This window comes from Lissotriton vulgaris, chromosome 10 (genome assembly GCF_964263255.1).
Source record: "Lissotriton vulgaris chromosome 10, aLisVul1.2, whole genome shotgun sequence".
NCBI lineage: Eukaryota > Metazoa > Chordata > Amphibia > Caudata > Salamandridae > Lissotriton > Lissotriton vulgaris.
This window is the reverse complement of record NC_141698.1, coordinates 105,797,807-105,819,192: the sequence shown is the minus strand read 5'-3', so window position 1 is coordinate 105,819,192 and position 21,386 is coordinate 105,797,807. Positions and strand designations below refer to the sequence as shown.

General features: G+C 42.7%; 1 protein-coding gene across 2 annotated transcripts in view; it reads left to right on the top strand.

Annotated features, from left to right (window-relative positions):
• The first annotated feature begins 19,857 nt into the window (after positions 1 to 19,857).
• MAD1L1 (mitotic arrest deficient 1 like 1) overlaps positions 19,858 to 21,386 on the top strand; it is a 2,106,297-nt gene continuing 2,104,768 nt past the window's right edge. The window contains exon 1 of one of the 2 annotated variants that reach the window (XM_086940612.1): positions 19,858 to 20,041. The gene's annotated coding sequence lies outside the window, so the exon portion shown is untranslated. The remainder of the gene's footprint in view (positions 20,042 to 21,386) is intronic. The other variant, XM_086940613.1, reaches the window with a different exon arrangement.

The window sequence follows — 21,386 nt, the reverse complement described above, 5'->3', positions numbered from 1 at the left end:
CTTTATCTTTTTTAAATTTATTAAATTTGCTTTGTTTTAAAGTTGCCTCGAAATCCTTCATTTGTTGATTTAGCTCCTCAAGGCCTAAGAGGGATAGTATATATAAGGGCCCTGACGCTACACAGGCTCACTTCATCGGAGCCGCGTTGAGGGAAGGCAGGCGAATTGCCAATGCAGTAACCGTGAGTTTATGGGTGACAAAGACTAGCATTTTCCTGTAGTCTGGTAGATTCAATATAGTGCCTTTTTTCCAACTGAACCTCGTTCATTAATACTTTTAGGTCTTTTCTGAGCAGGAAGGAAGGATCTCCAATATACGCTTAGGCTCATGAGGTCTTATACTTTAGAACTCTAAGTAAGACTTTCTCCTTCTTATTATGTGCTCTCTTTCCATCAGAGCAGAGAGTAATTCTGTGTTTTGTATATGTGTGTGTGTCGGTATTGTTATGTCCACTTGTGTTTTTTCTTTTCCTCACATGGTCCCATTATTTTTGGTATGACCTGGTGATACTCAGAGAAGGTTTCTTCTTCTCCATTGATCTGTCTGTGACATTTGCATGTATTTACCTATGCATTTCTTTCCGCAGGTTCTTTCGCCAACTGGGCGCAACTGCATTCGCTAACATTAAAAAACACTGTTAGGAATATTACACATTGTGGTAATTTTGTAAATTTTTTAATACACTTTAACATTCTGCATGTGAGTAAGGGGAGGGTAAGTGCATAACCCTTGTCCTGAAGAAGGAGGCTGTGACCTCCGAAACATGTTGACACTTTACTAGTGGTTTTCGATACCTTAACTCGTATCTATCTAACCACGCCCTGCACTTCTTTTAATAATACCAGCCGGGGATTTAATTTAAAAAAAAATTTCCTCCCACGTGCCAGGTATTTTTTAACCTTTCACTTTTTTCACCTCACCTCACTCACATTTTGGTTCTATACACACACCCCCACACATAGTTCACTTCAAAGTGCTCCTGCGTATCCGCGAGTCGTAGCACGCCGCATCCCGTAGAGGGGTGCGAAGGCCCCGATGATGAAGCATGACACCAAGGGGCCTGTTGGTGTGTGAGGGGCATTTAAACAACACTGTGTGTTTCCCCATCACTTTAGGGATCACCACCACCTTGAGTGGATTCCACTTTGTTTATGTATACATGCTAGGAAATGTAATGCATTTAATATGATTACGCACCTTGTTCTTACACCGCTGAATGTATGTTTTATGCATCATGTGTTTTCCTTCCCTACACCTCTGAATGTTGTGATGCATCATGTGTTCTTGCTTATACCCCTAATTGTATTGTGATACTTAGGTGGTTGTTATTTCTAGTACAGGTGGTCCTAGTGAGGTCCTGGTTCCCTGGGTGACATTCTCCTAAGGTGGTTAGGGTTGCGTAGGTGGTACCTGTTACCAGTGGTTACTGGTTGTGTGCTATATTTGCTAATTTGTGCTACAGTGATTTTATATCCTATATTCTATGTTCTAGAAGTGCTATTTCTACTAAGTGCTGATTCTGACAGGCGCCCACATGGCCCTGTCCTGTGTAAATAATCCCTTGTGAATATTGCCCGTGCCAGTTGGCACCATGTATATTGTGTGATTACTATCTGATGTGTTTTGACAATACAAAAGTTATTTTTATATAACCTTGTGTGGAGTTCCTTTTGTGGTGTGCCTAGGATGTTGTTGCTGTTGTGTGCGTGCGCAAATGCTTTACACATTGCCTCCGGGATAAGCCTGTCTGCTCGTGCCAAGCTACCAAGGGGGTGAGCAGGGGTTATCTTGGCGTGTGACTCCCTTGCCCTGACTAGAATGGTGGTTTCTGCCTAGCTTTGGCGTCAGCCTTAGCCAACCAGAAATAGCCAGTTCTAACAGTTATGTATTGGAAACAAGTTTACCCACAGACAGATGCAGCTGTAAGTAGCCGAGACCTAAAAAGAACATAAGACTCAACAACAAATGATCATCTTTGTAAAAGTAGTTACTTATGTAAGTGATATTTGCATAGTGAGAAACTCCACTATCGTTCTGACTGTCGCATCCAAATGTGCCCCACAACCACAGCGAAACATTGAGAAGAATAAATGCCTCAGCATGACAGACTCTCAAAGGAATGGCATACCCCCTGGACTGCAGGCAAATTCTGGGCAGTGACTGCATAATTCAGGACAAAGGGTCAAAATTCATGACAGAAATGGGGACAAAAGGTCAGCTTTTTAGATACATTTGAGGAGAAGACCATGCCCTACTACTTCACCAGTACAAATATTTACCATATTTTAACGTATGCTATTTATTCATTGTGTTTTACATGCAATTGCCTCTAGGCATATTACATTCTACATTGCCCTTTTATTCCTTGTTCAATAATAAACTGATTCCCTACAGCACAGTATGTACCAGAATCTAGCCAAGCTTTCTTGGAAAAAAAATAACAGTGATGTAATTTAAAAAAATCACACTCTTACACATATATGGAAAGATTAAGAAACATTGAGTTAAGAGACTTCTTTTGTTTCTAACATATCTTTAATCATTGTTCACATTTATGTAAATACATTTTAATAATACGAGTTATAAAACATTTCTGAAGCTGCAAATAAAAGAGGGCGACCAGAAGTGTACCTCGGGCTAAATAGCCCCTTTTGGCTCCGCCCTCCCCACCTGTGGAATCTCACCGGAAGTGCGTCATTGGTTGACCCGGAAGGACTTCATGTCCAGTAGCCAACTGGCTACTGGACAGACTATGGGGGTGTAGCGGGGATCCGGGGGGGGGGGCGGGCCCTAAGTGCGCACTTGTCTAGATCTCGCGCTTTTTCAAAGTCTCTGTTCCAAATAGCGGTTTCCAGTACACACAATATTTATACGTTCTGCATCTCGCCTTATAATTTCCCCAGGGAGTTTCTTAAGAGACTTCTTCTCCTTGTGCTAGTTAAAATAATTTGAATAACATATGGCCCACCTTGCCCTCTACTTGAGGTAAAACCAAAAACCCTTGATTAGGGAGAGAGAAAAGAAGCACATTCAACAATCTGAAAATCCCATATATTTATTACTCGCTCAGCATACCAATGATGTGGCACACAGTACACAACCATGTGCTGCACAGTGCACTACTAGCCACTGCACTGTGTACCCTGAATAGCATACGGCATCAGCACAAATAGCACAGTGCCTTACCACTCCCAGCACAGTGCCTTACCACTCCCAGAACAGTGCCCTGTCGCACTCAGCAAATTAAACTACTCCACACCAGCAGACCTCCGAATAATGCATTGCAACTTACGGCAAAGTGCACCGCAGCATGCTGTGTAGTGTCAGGGCTCTGTGTTAAAGGTGTTAAAGGAGTGAGCCTACCCCCTGAAACTAGCCTCACTCCCCTGGTATTTGCCAGACACACATCAAGCTGGGACATGGAGTAGGATCCTCCAGATGAATGACCCGGAAGGGATTGCCATAAAACAGCAATATTTGTTTTTTAAACTAAACCGTTGTTCTCCTCTCATCCTTTCTTTTGGCACTGTGATGTTAGTCATTCCTTCCCTTTCTCCTCCATTTTTATCTCTTCTCTTCTCATCTCACCTTCCTATGATGGCCTTGCTCCTCTTTCCTTTTATTCTCTCTACTTGGGCTCCTCTATTACTTCCGTCGTTCTTCTTTTTACTTCATCTAGCTAGTTTCCATCTCTCCTTGACATTTTCTCCATATATTCTCTCGTTTTACCTGTATTACTCTCTCTTTTTACTTTCCTTAAATCTCCTCTTATGAAAAGTTTCCGACTCATTTCCTGGAATGTTAAGGGTCTTCGTAACCCTATCAAAAAACAACGTGTTTTATCTCATCTTGCTCGTTTAAAATGTCAAATTGCCTTTTTAGAGAAACACATCTTTCTACTCAAGAGTTATCGATGTTACGTAGACAATGGGTTGGGGATGTTTTTTGCTCTCCTGCTATTAATCGCAAAAATGGTGTTGTTATTTTATTTCATAAAACGTTGTCTGTTCAAATTCTAAATGAAACTATGGACACTAATGGCAGGTGGCTGCTCCTTGATTGCATTGTTAATGATGTTCATCTCTCTCTCTGTAATGTCTATGGTCCGAATGGCATTGATTCTTCCTTTTGGAATGATTTCTCCTCCCTTCTCTCTTCTAATGCTAATGAAGATTTGATTGTTGGGGGAGATTGTAATCAATTGATGGACCCTTTTTTGGACCGCAAATCACAAGCTCGCTACATTCCCAACAAAATACAAAAGTCCTTCCACAAAGCCATCTCCTCCAGAGGCCTTATAGATTCATGGAGGTTGTCCCACCCTGACTCTCTGGACTTTTCCTTTTTTTCTCCTGTGCATAATTCCCTCTCCCGTATTGATTATATATTTCTCTCCCACCATGCTTTCCAATTTATGACCAACTCAGAAATAGGCTCTATCCTCATCTCGGATCATGTCCCAGTTATTTTAGATATGGATTACCCTTCTCCCACGCCTCAGGCCCGCAGATGGCGCTTTAACAACTCCCTTTTACTTGATCCTATTTTCATTGAACACTTCACTCATTTCATGGATGACTTTTTCACTACCAACTTACACTCCACCTCTGACTTTCACTTTCTTTGGGATGCTTTCAAGGCCACTGCTCGGGGTTGTATTATTGACTTTGTCTCACGTAAAAAAAAGAAAGCACTATCCCAGGCTTCCTCCTATCTAAAACGCATTAAAGAACTAGAGCATCTTCATTACACTTCTAACTCTCCTGATTCTCTGTCCTCTCTCATTTCCGCTAAACTGCAATTTAATAAACATTCCTGGGAATCGGCCTCCAATCAGCTTCTTCAATTTAATGCGAAGAAATATGGTGGTCGCAATAAAGCTGGTAGGGCTCTGGCAAATTATCTCAAAATTAAAAAACAGAAATCGAAAATAGTCTTGATTAAAGATTCACAAGGCTCGCTCCAGTCTTCTGATGCCAAAATTTTGGATTGCTTTGTTCAATTTTATTCTCCTCTTTATACTCCTGAGTCTTCCCCCTCTGCGGAGCAATTAGACTCTTTCTTTAACTCTGTCCCTAAATCTTCCAATCCTTCGTTGGATTTCTCTTCTCTTGATGCCCCGTTTTCAGAAAAAGGAAATTCTTGCTGCTTTCTCTCTTCTCCCCAAAGATAAGACACCTGGCCCTGATGGCTTTACTGTTCGTTTCTTTCTCCAATTTAAATCTATCTTGATTCCTCATTTTCTTCAGTTAATTAACCATTTTCTCTCCTCTGCTGAATCTAAAGGTTCTTTTTCGCAGGCTATGCTTGTTCTTCTCCCTAAGAAAGATAAGGACCCTTCCCTATGTAAAAATTACCGACCCATCTCCCTCATTAATACTGATTGTAAATTGTTTGCGAAAATTCTGGCTTTACGGATTAATTCCATTGTCCCTGATTTGGTCAACACTCATCAATCCGGCTTTGTTAAGGGAAGATCCATTACAGACAATTCTAGAACCCTTCTTAATATCATTCATCTTTCTGCTAAAATGGACAGTCCCTTGGCTGCCATTACTCTAGACGCTGAGAAGGCATTTGACCGTGTCAACTGGGATTTTATGTTTGGCGCCCTTCGCTGGCACGGTTTCAGTCCCACTTTTCTTAAATTTGTTCGGTTGCTTTATTCTGCTCCTTCCACTTCTATATGGATTAATGGTATGCAATCTGATTATTTTCCCCTTCATAGAGGAACCAGACAAGGCTGTCCACTTTCCCCCCTTCTCTTTATTCTGGCACTCGAACCCTTTCTTGAGAAAATTCGACAATCCCCTTCCTATTCTGGCTTTCTTTGTAAAGATGTTGAGATTAAGTTTACTGCTTATGCAGACGATATTTTGCTTTATATTTCTAACCCTGTTGTTGCCCTTCCCGCTTTCTTTTCTTTATTACATGATGATTCCTCTGTTTCTGGATATAAATTAAATATTGATAAAACTGAAGTCCTTCCCCTCAATAAATTCTGTCTTCCTCACATGTTTCAGGGTTCTGGTTTCCAATGGAACTCTGGCTCCATCAAATGTCTTGGCGTTTTATATGCTAACACTATTAGAGAAACTATCAAAATTAATCACTCCGATATCCTTAAAAAGCTCTCTTCTCTAATAGAACGTTGGTCCCCTCTTTTTCTTTCCTGGTGGGGTCGTCTCTCCACTATTAAAATGATGCTCCTTCCTATTGTGAACTTCTGTCTCTCCATGCTTCCTATCTCTCTCCCCCATTTCTTTTTTAAGTCTATCAATAGTCTTTTTTCCAAATTCCTGTGGAATAAGCGTAAGGCTAGAGTCTCTCTCCTCCGTCTTCAACAACCTAAACATCTTGGTGGTGTCAACTTCCCCAATATCTCACGCTTTCATTCTGCTTTTACTCTCAAGCAAATTTGGCCTTTTCTTGATACCTCGTCTCCTCCTACTACGGCTTGGAGCTCTCTGGAATTGGCTCAACTTCACCCCTTCTCCTTCCTTATTGCCTCCAATCTCACTCAACCACCTCCTAAACTACTTTCTCCTATTTTCAAACACTCCAAAGCTTTAACACTCGCCCTTTTTCGTTCATTCTCTGTACCATCTACTCTTCACATGAATACCCCACTTTGGTATAATAAATCTCTTAAATTACGCAATCGTGCGCTCTTTTGGAAGGAATGGATTGACAAAGGAATTCTCACTTACCGCCATCTTATTTCTGACAATTCCTTATTAACCTTTCCAGCACTTCGTGACTCCTTCGGTATCTCTAACAAATATTGCATACACTTTCATGAACTTCTGCCCAAACTATCCACTGTTATCCTACACAACACTCCTTCATCCTCTTCACCTCCTCTCCTTGCCTCTCCACCTAACTTTCAGGTTCCCCTTAAGGCCTCTGCTATTTATAAATTACTTTCTCCCTCACTTATTGACAGGCCTAAAACTAATCTTGAACTCATCTGGGAATCTGACCTCAATCAAACTTTCCCCTCACTTACCTGGGACTCTATTTGGTCCAAACTTCATTCCACCTCTCGTTCCGCTAGTACCACACAAACCCTTTATTTTTTTTATAATAGATTATTTTATACTCCCTGTGACTTGTTTAAATTTAAACTGTTAGACACAAAGAAGTGTTGGTCCTGGTAATGCACTCCTGGTGACTTTATTCACATGTTTTTTCTTTGTCCTAAGGTCCAACTTATGTGGTCCCACATTTGGTCTACACTTAATAAGATTTTATCTACTAATGTTCCCTTTGTTATTTCTTCTGTATTCCTGGGTGGTTTGGCCCCAGTTTGGGATGTCCCACTCCATACTCGTAAATTTATTGATCTTTGCATAGCTATCGCTTTTCAAATTATAACAACTAATTGGAAAGACACTACAAACGTGGTTTATAATGCTTGGTGGAATTTGCTCTGCCATCATCATAGACTAGATCGTGCATGTGCTTCTTCTATTCCATTGTTGATAAAACGTGATTTACTTTGGTCCCCTTTAACAGACTTTTTATCTAAAAGTGCCTCTTGATCTCATGTTATTGTTATATTTAGTATTACTGTTATTATTATTACTGTGAACTTCTCTGTATTTCATACCTCTTTATTTCTCTTACCATATATTTTTCTATTAATGTTTCCCTTCCATTCCCCCATTTTCCCCTTTCTTCCCTCTTTATTTCTCTCTTCCTTCCCCACAAAATGAAAGTTATAAAAGCATTTTTTCTTTGTATAGCGTTTTCCCCTTTTGGGGCCTTTCTTGTTTATTGGCACATTATTCTCCACAATTATTTTAATTCCTATTGCTCTTTATTTGTGCTATTGTACTGATGTTTTACATTGTTTTCTTCAACTCAATAAAGCTTTTCAAACTTAAAAAAACTAAACCGTTGCACAGCAAAATGCTCTCAACTTCCCCCTTCCAGGGAAAGGGGCAGTTAGCTAGCTCCAGAAGTCAAATGTGAAAATGCAATATGCAAGAAAATGTAAAGTGCAGAAAACAAATGCAACATAAACAAGCATTTGCAATGCAATAGCTCTCGGATTTGCGAGAGTTACAGCTATTGGTATTGTAAATGACAATGTGTTTTATCTATTGTTTTGTAGTGGATTATATGTATATGGTTTGGAGTGGAATTAAGTGGGTTGAATAACAACTGTTAGTTGTGAAATAGTGTAAGGTAGAATTGCGTGGTGTATAGTGTATTTGTGTTTTGGAATATGTGATATAATGAATAGATATGTGTGAGAGCTGCATAGAATAGAGAAGGATAGGCAGTGGGTGCACAAAGTGGTGAATGAAGTCTAGATAGAAGAGCATAAAGAGTGTGTGAGAAAAAAAGAATAAAGGGGGAGCAGGCCACAGACGCATAAATAGGGAGCACCTGTGTTTGCTGAAGAGAGCTTAAGAAGTGGAGAGTGTAGGTTTGAGGGACAGAAATGTTGATAGGGCACAGAAAAAAAATTGTGCTTGAAGACCTGACGTGAACTAATATTAGAGTGGCGGGAAGACTGCTTGAGAGAGGTGTGAGAGAGAGAGAGGAAGGAGTATGAGGGGCACCTAGAAATTGGGGGGGCAAGAGGTGGACTTTTGCACAACACAAGGTGGTAGAGGAAGGTAGTATGTTTGACCAAGTAGTATAGAGAGGAGACAGAGAGTGTGAGGGAGGTATGAGAGTGTGTAGTGGCAGTGGGTGTGTGGTGGAGAGATGATAGGGTTAGTGGAAGTGTGTGTTTGAGATGTGTTGTTTTGGAATTGTTTGTTGTGGGATTGTGTGGTGTGTGATTGTGTGATGTGGAGTTGTGTGGTGGAAATATGTGGTACAATGTGCTTTTGAATAATGTGGATAGTAATTAAATGGTATGAACTGTAGTGGAATTATGTAGAGTGAATTTGTGTGGGTGCATACACATCAAACATTACAGGGATGGGAGTCGGCGGGGGTTAACTTTACATTTTGAAAGTGCTTTGATACACAGTTATGTCTGGGCAGAAATGGACCTTGGCACAACCCAGATTATGTCTACTACCACTTAACCCTCGTTATCTTCGTACTTCATGTCAGCAGCCAGGCAGGACTGCTGCAATACAAGAGTTGTATGGGGAACTACATTTGGGTCAAAGTCCCCTCTTTAAGAAAAGGGGGAGATAGAGATGGGAGGGGTGAGGTGGTGGTAAAAGAGCATGACAGAAGAACACAAACATAGGGTGAAGGAGAAGAAAGGAAGGGAAGAGAAAGGAAAAGAAGGAAGGTACAAGGGAGAGTGTGGGTGTTGGGTCAATGAGAAAAGGGTAGTAATTAAACGAAATAACAGAAAAATAGATAAAAGTGGGGCAAATCGAAGAGCATGAAGCATAGAAGGGCCGGGAGAGGCACAAAAAGCTACGAGTCTACAAACTTCCCCCATTAATTTGAGAGGCTCCATATTTGGGGCACTCAAATCGATCCTGCATGCCATATGTTTTCTTTCATGGAATCACACCGTTGAATGCATTTACATTGTTGAGTAACAATCTAGAAACGAGATCAGCTCGGAAAAACTGGTGTCCTGGGGCACGTATTTAATATAATTTGTGGTATAGTGCTTCAAAGTCCACATCAAGCTGGATTCCTAAAGAAACAGAATCATCAGCAAGTCCATAGAACTCACTTCACGAGAGAAGCATATGAGGACAGGAAACATGGTCTGGGTACACTCGGAGACCGCTAATGCCAATGAACATTACAACCCTTTATTAGAGTATACAATATTACTTTTTCCAGCATGACCAATGACAATATGCCAAAGATTTCCTTGTATGGGACTTCAAACACCGCTGTTCAGATAACCCCCAAGGATTAGCTTTCTACCAGCAAAGTAAACAGAACAGGTAAGGTGCGCAGGACAAGCATCCTGGCCTGCGGCGGGAGCAGGGCGCAGCCGGCCATTCCCAGCTAATTAACCACTTAGGAAGCAGCTGTAAAGTTACCCCCGGGGAGCCACCTGCACCAGACACCGGCCGCAGGTAGAACTGCAGGGTGCCGAAGCGGAGACTGGCACTGACAGCGCACACTCCAACATGCCTTGCCCTTCGGGTATAGTGTTCCACCAGATAAGCCCTCTTCCCACCCATGCTACACTGGAAACAAGCTGCCCCACTCACAAGGAATGATCTTTTAACCTTATCTTTGTAGGATCTCACTAATCAATATCCTGAAGAAGACAGAACTCAATCATATTTTCCGAAGACCAAACACAGCCACAAGACAACCTCCTTGAGTTAAAGAACTGTACTATTCCCATTGCTCAGCTCTCTGCAGTATTAGACAAGTATTATTACTAAATGCTCTCCTCCCACCTTTCCAGAATGTGAACCCAAGGCTTCATGGCGCCTGTAGATAATGTTTTCTGTTACCTTGTGTAATTTATTCTGAGGCAATGCGCAAGTGCTCAGATACTGAAGGATTCCGACCCGACTAGAAATGGAATAGTATCAAAATGCCCTCTTGCGTCGGTCTTAATTGCACGCCTGCCAATAGGTATGATAGAAAGAACATGCCATTCTCTGCGGAGACCAGAGCCAGTCCACAGCCGGGGCAGCGGCGAGGAGCAGGCACAGACAGCAGTACCCCCTGCTCAGAGGCAGGCTGCAGCACAACCCTCCCCCTCGTCTGCCTGGCTCCCTGTCCGCCTGGCTCCACTGCTCTGCTGTGAGGCAGGCCAGGCTGGAGCTGCTGACTGATATGGAGGGGGAGGGAGAGCAGAGAAAGTGGGACAGAGCCGGTGAAATACACAATGAAAGCAAAACCAGCATAGCGCTCGTGAAATGGGCGCAGCGTTGATAAAGTATATTCAAAATTATTAAAAAACAAGCAGGGTTGGGGGTGCGGGAGGGAAGTGCACAGAACAGGCACCCTCCAAACGCCTCTGATGATGAGCAGGAAATAAATGCATTGTGTTAGCTGGGAAGCGAAAAGTGTGCCTTCCAACACCAGGTAGGAGAAACTCCTTTAACAAAATAGTGCTCACCGACTGTAAATTAAACATACTGAGTAATAACACAAGTAAATGGGCCAGTCCTCATGGAAGGTTACAAAAGCAGAAAAGACAGTACTAAGGAGGGACTATTAATGCTATTCACGAATCAAAAGCAACCATTTAAATGGACAGTAACAGGCGTCAATTAAAAAGATGGGCGGAAAATGGGCGGGGCTTCAAGTCCATACCTGAATACAGCAGGTCTTGAAGGGACAGCGCAAGCACTGCCTAGTCGAGACCTAAAAAAGATCTACACGTTCATGAAAGGCAGTCTGAGCTATATGACTTGAGGTAGAGCCAGCGTCAGAGTAAGCTTTGCAAACAGGTATCAGACTAGACACCCTTCAAGTTTCTGTCTATGGTGATAGATTAGGAAAAAGAGAAACATTTTGGAAATTGTTCTCCAAGATACTCCAGAGTGGAGAGGACGTCCCTACAGGTGTGGTAATACTTTGGGAAAGGGAGGAGAGGGTTGGGCGGATCTTGGCTTGGCTAAAGGGAAATAGTGGTCATATAGAATCGAAAAATTAACTAGGGCATTCAACTCAGAGGTTTGGTATATGTGGGCTACTGCCCCAGTTACATAGAACGATGTTACCTAACAAGTCAAGGAACAAATCCAGGTAGAATCAGCTGAACATTTCATTATTTCCATGTTGATAAACACAGTGTATCTGAATTTTGTTATAGTGACTTGTTGCTTATATCTAATGGATGAATCAGTAATTGGCACAGATACTAGGTAACTATCCCAGTATGATTGCAATGCAATATTTTAAACTCTGACATTTTGGTGACAGCTAAAGAAGTGCAGAAAATAAATCTGCAAGGCAAAGGAGCCTAAAGGGGACGGGTTATTTATAGTCTGTGACCCTAGACTGCTTGACAATACTTGCAAGTGCAGAAACAAAGCAGAGAGGATGGTGCAACCAGTAGGAAGGCGTAACAAACACCCCCGCAGCCCCTGCGGTGCTGGGGGGGGGGGCCAGTCTTCAGTACATGAAGGGGGCCGCCTCAGCTCTTCGGTAGAAGCAATCTGGAGCCTGCTCTGAGCTCCTCTCGCTGACCCAGGACTGAAGAGAAACAAAGTAACAAGTTACAGTGTTTCTCTTCAGACAGAGCCACAAGCCAGGCCCTGAAAAAGGATGGGGGTGCAGGCCCTGAGCAAGAGCATTCACCACAGAGCACTGCTCCTCTGAAAAGAGGCAGCACAGAGCTGACAGGGCTAGGAGCAGGGATATTTTAAGGATTTTGGGGGCCCTGGGTCAAACTTATTTTGGGGGCTCCTGCTTGGAACAGCTTTGAATTTATGATCCAATTTCAGCTCTTTTGTGCACCCTTTGCCAGATCACTGACAGTGCACAGGCACACTAGTGCACATTCTAAAATGTGTTCACAACTAATATTAAGGGATAGTGACTTCTGTTTTTAATATTGTAACACAGCAGCAGCTCACTAATGTTACTGCAAATAACCTCTGTGTCACCCTCCCATTTCTAATATTTCCTCAGGGGTCCTTTTGATCTAAAAGAACCTTTTTTATGGATTTTGCATGACACAAACACAACATTTCTCAGCAAAATAACTGTAATAAACTTTCACACATCACCCACATTAAAAATAAATGAAAGGAAAATGGTATTTAAAACAAAATGTCTGAGCATTACTCAATGTCACCATGACAAGACTCTGCAGAAAAGACCTAGCTCTAAGACGGGGTCCCCTGAAAGGCCGGGGCCCTGGGTCAGAGGCCACTTTGCCCACGCCTTAAAACGTCTCTGGCCAGGATAAGTTTGCAGCTCCAGGAATAGGACTCAGCTGGGACGCATTGGAAGGTAAGCAAGCATTGGAAATGCAATAGTCTGCGCATTTGTTTATGTTGAAGCTACTGGTATTGTAAATGGCAATGTTTTTTACTTATTTGTTACGGAGTGTATGCATGTGATTTGTTGTGGAATAATGTGGGTTGGATTTAATTAGTTAGTTCTGTGATTGTGTGGCTTGGAATTGTGTGGCTTGGAGTGAATTTGTGTATTGGAATTATGTGGAATGGGTGCTGTGGAATTATGTGGATAGTAATTATGTGGTATGAAGTGTCCTGGAATTATTTGGAGTGAGATTGTGTCAAGCTACATACAAAAACTTTAACTGTCCTCATAATATCTAGCACTTTTTGTTTTTAAAGAGATAGCTTCGGTATTTATCTGTGAATAATCTCCCAAACATAGAGCAAAGTATTAACCTTTTCAAAACTATGGGGACGGAATTCCATCGTACGAGCAGCGGGAGGAGCAGGGGAGACAGGGCTTCAGCAAGACGCAATGCATATAAGAGGAGGGACTATTAAACGCTGTAAAAGGAGGAAGCATGAAAAAACTGTCATGGCCAAAAACATTGTTCTCTTAGTGAAATCGCCTGGATATCAACCAAGCAGCCTGGGGTGGGACTTTGGAAAGCAGTCATCCAAAAGGGGGACAGCCTTTCTGACTGGCACAGAAAGAGATATTATTCGTACACAGGCTGACCCGAGGAGGAGGACCGCATACCTGAGCAACATACAAGCGCGGATCCCTAAGTATTAAAGGGACCGATAGCGATAATACTGCCCAACGGGCTAAAAATCAGTCAGAGGGTGAACTACCAATAGAATCAAGCGGTCACTCTACTACGCTCTTCGGTTCTATGTTAAAGGAAAAATATAGAGAAGATCCAGGAATGAGATACTATCAGTCTTGAAATAGAAGTATTCCGTGCCCATTGCGACCGTCGCTATATCTAACAGGAAGTTTTTAGAAAAAAGCCTTCCTGCCAAATCTGGGCCTCTATTGATATTCCCAACGTAAAGATTAAGAAAGAGTTCAACTAAGGGAGTCTCCCTGATAGAAGCAGGTGTCTGCATGAAAATGTTTAACAAGATACAGAGTGCTTATACTTGAGTCTTGAGAAAGATGGATCTATAAGACTTTTTCCATCGAAACGCGTCAACGCTAGATCTTGATACGCAATCCACCCATTGGGCATTGGTGCAAAAAAGCTAATTATACATTGCTTAACTCCATGCCTTTAATATGACATTATGACGGATGTGTAAATTGTTAAGACTGAGTTTTGCTGTCTAGCTCTTGTTTTTTCACTCTTTTTATACTTTCATGCATACTGTGATAAATATTTTAATTGCATTGTGTTTTTATGAACTTTTGTAACATCAAATGTATTGATTGACGGGTCATTCCCGTGTTTTTATTGAGAAATTTTGCATTGTGAACAATAAATATATGTGATATCTTTTTTTAATACAAAGTGTTACAGTGGTTTCCCTATTACATATGGTTTAATCTTGAAATGTGTGGATAGTGATGAATGAGAATAAGAGTGCTTTAGGGCGAATGTGAGTTGAAGGTAGGTTCGATTCTTTTAAGAAATTTACCCAAGGGGATCTTTCTTCTTTCACTTTGTAAGTGTCCTAATCCCTTTGGTTTTAAGGGGCCCCTCTCTTGTTCCAAAAACCCAAAAGTTTTGTGACAGAGATTGGATGCATGGGCCCCTCATTTTGTCAAAGTGTAGCAACTTGTTCTGCAGGGAAGCAGTACACTTTTCCATCCCTGTGAGGTCCCACAGTTTATGAAGCCAATCACAGTGAGACAACAATGTACCTGTGTCCCATTTGGCTTTGATGAAATATTTAGCCCCACACAAAGCCAAAACCCATTATTATTGCCTTCCCTTTGTTAGTGTGTAGAGGGTGTGTTGGGGAATTGGTGAGGCTTAGTATGACGTAGCTAGAAAGACAGGGTATATCTGTTGCAAACATTTCATTGATATCTTTCAGACTGTCTACCAGTAGCATTTGAGCTTGGGACAGAACCAGAGGAGACGAGTCAGTGTGTCTGGGTGGCAGAAAGTTGCGTTAACAGCCATTAGGACTGTTGAGTTTCCATTTCACCTTTTGGCTGTGGTGTGGTACGAATAGTGCGTCACCTTGAGCATTGCTTCTTTTCCTGAGGCACAGAATGAGGAGGAGTACACTTTGTGGAGGATGTCACTCCATTTCTTTAGGATGGAGTGAAAGTCCAGCTCAGCTTCTGAGCTGCAGGGCTAGAGTAGGTGCACAATTCCCATGTTTTGAATTGTGTACCTAGTCCCACCTTATCCAGTATTTTCCACAGAAAAAGGCCAGTGCACTCGATCAAATGCATTGTCTCTGTCAATTGACAAGAGAAGTGCTGAGACTCACTCTACAGTGAACGTGTGTCTGTCTGTCAGTCTCTCAGACACCCTGGAAGAGAAAGTTGCACAGTGTGAAAGGTTATGTTTGTGACTGGTTGTCTTTGTCTTTATTGATTTTGAGAAATTTGGGGAAGACACCTTGGATTGTTTCTGCAGGACAGTAGGTTGAAGAAAGAGGTAGGTCTTACTTTTGGGATGATGATCAATAAGGCAGGAGTTGGGGAAACTTGTGAGTCTTGAGTTGGTAGGTTGGGTGTTGGCATGAGATCCTTGAGTTGTTCTCTGAACAGTAGAAGATTGGATGGGTTGTGATGCTCTACAGGAAGTCTGTTTCAAGGGCTGTTGTCAAACATTAAATGGAACAGACCACTGCAGAGTATTTTAAAGTGAGATATTGGGAAGGTGGGGGTGGGTTTGGAACACAGCCTATTTTTTGGGGTGATTTTGTCCTTGATCGATAGTAGTGCTTTTCAGTAAATGGCTTTGTGAGGAAGTGGCATGGAGGTTGAAAAAGCAGCAAGAGCGAGTTGTTAGCATCCAGGAAATACAACAATGGACTGTTTAAATACATCTGTCCAAGAATGGTAATAGACAGTTGCATGTGTTAAAAACCTTAGCCCTGCCTGGTCTTTACAATTTATTATCAGAGTGTGAACACCAATGAATTAGCAACATTAAAAGGCAGCAGGGAGAGATTCCAAGACCAGGTTTACTAATGTCACAGCTGATGGAAAATGTTGATAAACGTACTCTGAGCACAAGAGTACATTCCATTTAAGCCAATGTGCTGACATAATAGATGCCCCTCATGTATTATACTCTTTTTTTACCTTTTCCTATGTTGGAATATGCCTGGTGGGTTTCGGGAGTTGTCTCAATGTGGATGTATCTGGGTATGAGGTATTGACCTGGTGGTGGACCTTTTTCTAGTTTTCATAAAAGTCCACAACAACTTTACTATGTCATGGTACAGAATACAATGAGAATGTTGTATGAGTGATATGGGAAGTGAAGGGGTTTGAACAAGGCTATTATACATGGCCCAAAACAAAAAGTACATGTGGTGGGTCAGAGGTAAGGATGTGTCCCCCACTCCAGCAAAATCCTCTCCTCCACCAGTGGTCTTTTTGTATGTGTGTGAGGGTGTGTTTGTGTGTGTGTATGTAGTTGGAGAGAGAGAGAGAGACAGATTCAAACAAAGTATTCAAACAGCTCTGATTTGCTACAAAAGGTAGTTGGAAACGTATGTGTGTGTTGGCAAGGTGCAGTGTCTCTTTTTTCTGTGTTGCCACCCAATACATTGAGCAGCTGTGGTGGTGGGCACTACGGGCACCAGGATAAACAGCACTGGGGAACAGGCACCATCTGGCCTCTCTAGAGACACCAGTGAAGACTCTGGAGTAAACAAATACAACCTTTGAGGCTAGGGGTTCTGGGAGAGTACGAGGAAGAAGGGCAATAAGGTCTGTAAAGGATTGATGAAGAGCATAGTGATAAATAAGAATGCACTGGAGGTGCTAATCAAGGGACCCAGCGAGAAAGTATGAAGGAAAGAAATCATGAGGTGCTATAGGGACAAGGTCAGCTGCAGTATAAAAGCGGAAAAGAGAGGTAGGGAATGGAGAGGGTGAGAAAATGGACGAATGAAATACAAAGCAGATAGCATAAAAAGAGCAAATAAAGGGAGAGAAATACTGCACAGGAGATAAGAAAAGCGTAGTGAAATGATTTTGACAGGATGGGAGAGAAAAAGTTAGAGATAAAAGTGATAGAGTATAGAAAGGAACAGGCTGGGATGAGAATGAAGAAAAGATAGGATGCTCAGAAATAATGGAATGGAAGAGACAGAAAGCAAGAGGGAGGAAGGAGGTGTGAAAGAGAAGGAGCAGTGGATGCACTTTTGGCAAAACCAAACGAAGACTGGGCCCGATGTTACATATCATGACAGAAGTATGTATCAGGAAAACCACCTAAAACAGGGCAAACTTCCCCAGCGTATTGATGGCAGGGACCCTGTACTGGATAGACCACCACCTATAATAGACTGCAGGAAGACTAAGCCCAACTGTTAACTCCACCATCCAGGTTTACTTATAACGGCCTTATTGGTACCAGTGGAGTAGCAATAGCCCCAGCAGCCCCTGCAGTATGGCAGGTCGCTGGCCTGAGAGATTTTGAGTGGTGCGGAGAATGGGGGGGGGGGGGGCATCTATGTACTTTGCTGGGGGCCCCCCTCAAGTTATGTTACGCCACTGCCAGTAGTCTCACATCTCATGTCTCAATGTGACACTATTTGAATATGGGCTACCAAAGCCAAAAAAGACCAACTGCTGTGCACGAGCACCAGACTCTACATTTATCGCAGAACTGGGACAACGAGACAAAGAGAAGTGTAGTGCAGAGTGAGTTATTGTGAACAGGTGAGAGATCCACTCCAATTTAAGAGATAGGTGGTTGATATGAAACTGTCCACAACATTAAAATCATGAAAAAACGCCTTTATTACAAGATCAATAATGGGCAACCTACATTCGCCTGAAATAACAGAGGGTCCATGAAATTAGTAGAAGACATTCACCCTACTAGGGCGCAAGGGTGTCATGGTCTCTAATCCATGTAAAGAAAAATGTTCCTCTTGCTTGGGTAGCCAAAGACTGTCATAACTGCGGTGCAACAAGACCACGGTGCCACTGCACCTGCTGCGCTATGGATAAATAGGTCCTAACTACTGTCACCGTCTTTGTCGCCCATAAATAAGCCTCGCTGTGAGGTCATGATCCCAAAGTAGCTGTCGGGCTGTTGCTGTGGTATGTCGGCAGCCTACTATTTGTAATGTTTTCGACCACGTGCATCTGCTCAATTGAAGCCGTGACTTGGCCCTCCCGGAGCGTAGACTGTTAATTCATCAGCCCAGGTGTCAGAATCACCTGCTGGCTACGAACACACCTAAATACCGGCTCGGAAGTATCGCACAGTCCCTTCTGGTGCAGCCGGCAATAACTTCCGGGGCGATAGTGATAAATAAGAATGCACTGGAGGTGCTAATCAAGGGACCCAGCGAGAAAGTATGAAGGAAAGAAATCATGAGGTGCTATAGGGACAAGGTCAGCTGCAGTATAAAAGCGGAAAAGAGAGGTAGGGAATGGAGAGGGTGAGAAAATGGACGAATGAAATACAAAGCAGATAGCATAAAAAGAGCAAATAAAGGGAGAGAAATACTGCACAGGAGATAAGAAAAGCGTAGTGAAATGATTTTGACAGGATGGGAGAGAAAAAGTTAGAGATAAAAGTGATAGAGTATAGAAAGGAACAGGCTGGGATGAGAATGAAGAAAAGATAGGATGCTCAGAAATAATGGAATGGAAGAGACAGAAAGCAAGAGGGAGGAAGGAGGTGTGAAAGAGAAGGAGCAGTGGATGCACTTTTGGCAAAACCAAACGAAGAGTGGGCCCGATGTTACATATCATGACAGAAGTATGTATCAGGAAAACCACCTAAAACAGGGCAAACTTCCCCAGCGTATTGATGGCAGGGACCCTGTACTGGATAGACCACCACCTATAATAGACTGCAGGAAGACTAAGCCCAACTGTTAACTCCACCATCCAGGTTTACTTATAACGGCCTTATTGGTACCAGTGGAGTAGCAATAGCCCCAGCAGCCCCTGCAGTATGGCAGGTCGCTGGCCTGAGAGATTTTGAGTGGTGCGGAGAATGGGGGGGGGGGGGGGGGGCATCTATGTACTTTGCTGGGGGCCCCCCTCAAGTTATGTTACGCCACTGCCAGTAGTCTCACATCTCATGTCTCAATGTGACACTATTTGAATATGGGCTACCAAAGCCAAAAAAGACCAACTGCTGTGCACGAGCACCAGACTCTACATTTATCGCAGAACTGGGACAACGAGACAAAGAGAAGTGTAGTGCAGAGTGAGTTATTGTGAACAGGTGAGAGATCCACTCCAATTTAAGAGATAGGTGGTTGATATGAAACTGTCCACAACATTAAAATCATGAAAAAACGCCTTTATTACAAGATCAATAATGGGCAACCTACATTCGCCTGAAATAACAGAGGGTCCATGAAATTAGTAGAAGACATTCACCCTACTAGGGCGCAAGGGTGTCATGGTCTCTAATCCATGTAAAGAAAAATGTTCCTCTTGCTTGGGTAGCCAAAGACTGTCATAACTGCGGTGCAACAAGACCACGGTGCCACTGCACCTGCTGCGCTATGGATAAATAGGTCCTAACTACTGTCACCGTCTTTGTCGCCCATAAATAAGCCTCGCTGTGAGGTCATGATCCCAAAGTAGCTGTCGGGCTGTTGCTGTGGTATGTCGGCAGCCTACTATTTGTAATGTTTTCGACCACGTGCATCTGCTCAATTGAAGCCGTGACTTGGCCCTCCCGGAGCGTAGACTGTTAATTCATCAGCCCAGGTGTCAGAATCACCTGCTGGCTACGAACACACCTAAATACCGGCTCGGAAGTATCGCACAGTCCCTTCTGGTGCAGCCGGCAATAACTTCCGGGGCGATGGGGCGGTCTTCCGGACAGTTTTCTCTGGCGCGGGACTTTTCATCTAACCAATCGCAGGATTTAAGGGGCGGTCCTTTCATACAGACTCTGAAACTACGGTCTCAAGGCCTGTCAGTCAGCATGAAACAAGCCCTGAACTCACCTCCCCAAGCCGAAGATTTTAAATTGCTGTATTGAAGTTGAATTGGAGGCAGCAGCGAATACAGATGCTACCGCACTTTTAACCTCTTTGGTGAGAGGTAAGGCGCGCTATCGCCTGACTGGTTCTGGAAGGTTCGTGTAGCATGTGTTTTAACACCGACATAGCCTGACAGCCTTAGCAGTTCACCCGAGACGTTCCATCCAGGTCAACCCTTTTACCTACCATATACTCTCTCTCACTCACGTGGACAAGAAGGAGCTTGCTGTCCCTTCATTGAGAACGCTGGGTGGTGCAAAAGTAGCATTTTTCTAGTGGAGAAGTTTGTTATTGCAGTAGAATTTGCCTCCTATCGAGATGGGAAATCAGTCTTTCATGAGACGAGGCTTGTTGAGAGGAGAGATATCTCTTACTGAGGTAGTGGGTACCGGTGTGGGAGTGAGAAACATTGCATGAGGTCAACCAGAACCTGCTAGTTAGCTGTATGGGGCATGAGAAGGGACGTGCTGGTTGCCACAATATGCTTTCAAGGAGCATTTTGTCTCCTCATACAAGATGAATGTTAAGTGTTTTCTGCTAACTCTTGCACTTTTGGATAATAGTGTTTTCTAGTTGTGGTTATCGTCTCCGTAGCCCAGTGATTCCGTTGTCCTTAATCTCTAAAGCTATATGAATGTGCTGTACCTGATTCATCCGCGCATGCAGCAGTTAGATGGATTCCGGTGTGGACATGTTCCAACTGCCAGGTGAATAAGGAGGTAGTGTGTTGAGCAGTGCTTGAAATGGAAAATTAGAATTGCAGATACTCTGTACTAGCTATTTTGAACAACAAGGGAACCCTAAGGCAGTAGGTCACGGACCTTGGGTGCGTAAAGACAGTGGTCCCTAGACAGTTACGAGGTTTAAACAAATAATAAACATAAGCTAAATAGTCTGTATGTTTGTCCAGCTGTACAGAGTTTTAATTAAACAAGTCAAAATATCTCGTCGTCGACACTAAACGTACCATATATATTATAAACAATGAGATTAAGTTATACATTGGTACTCCTAGTATGATCCAAATCTGCCTAACTGTATGATATGCAGAAACACCCGCTCCTTCTTCGCCTTCTAAAAAACTTCCCTTTACACTTGTCTGTTGTGTGTTTATGTATGTAAACTGGATACAGGCTGTGTCCCACTTGCAACTGTACGTGATTTTACTTTAATATTTTGACTTGTTTAATTAAAACTCTGTCCGGCTGGACAAAGAAAATACAGATTATTTAGCTTATGTTTATTATTTGTTCAAACTTTGTAACTGCCTAGGGACCACGGTCTTTAGTAATGGGGTACTCTGTACTAGAGCACCTGCTTGTTTCTGAGAAGTGCCGGTACACTCCAATTAAAAGTATAGCATTTCTCTTGAGAAGTGCTGATGCTCTCCCTCTCAAACTAAAATA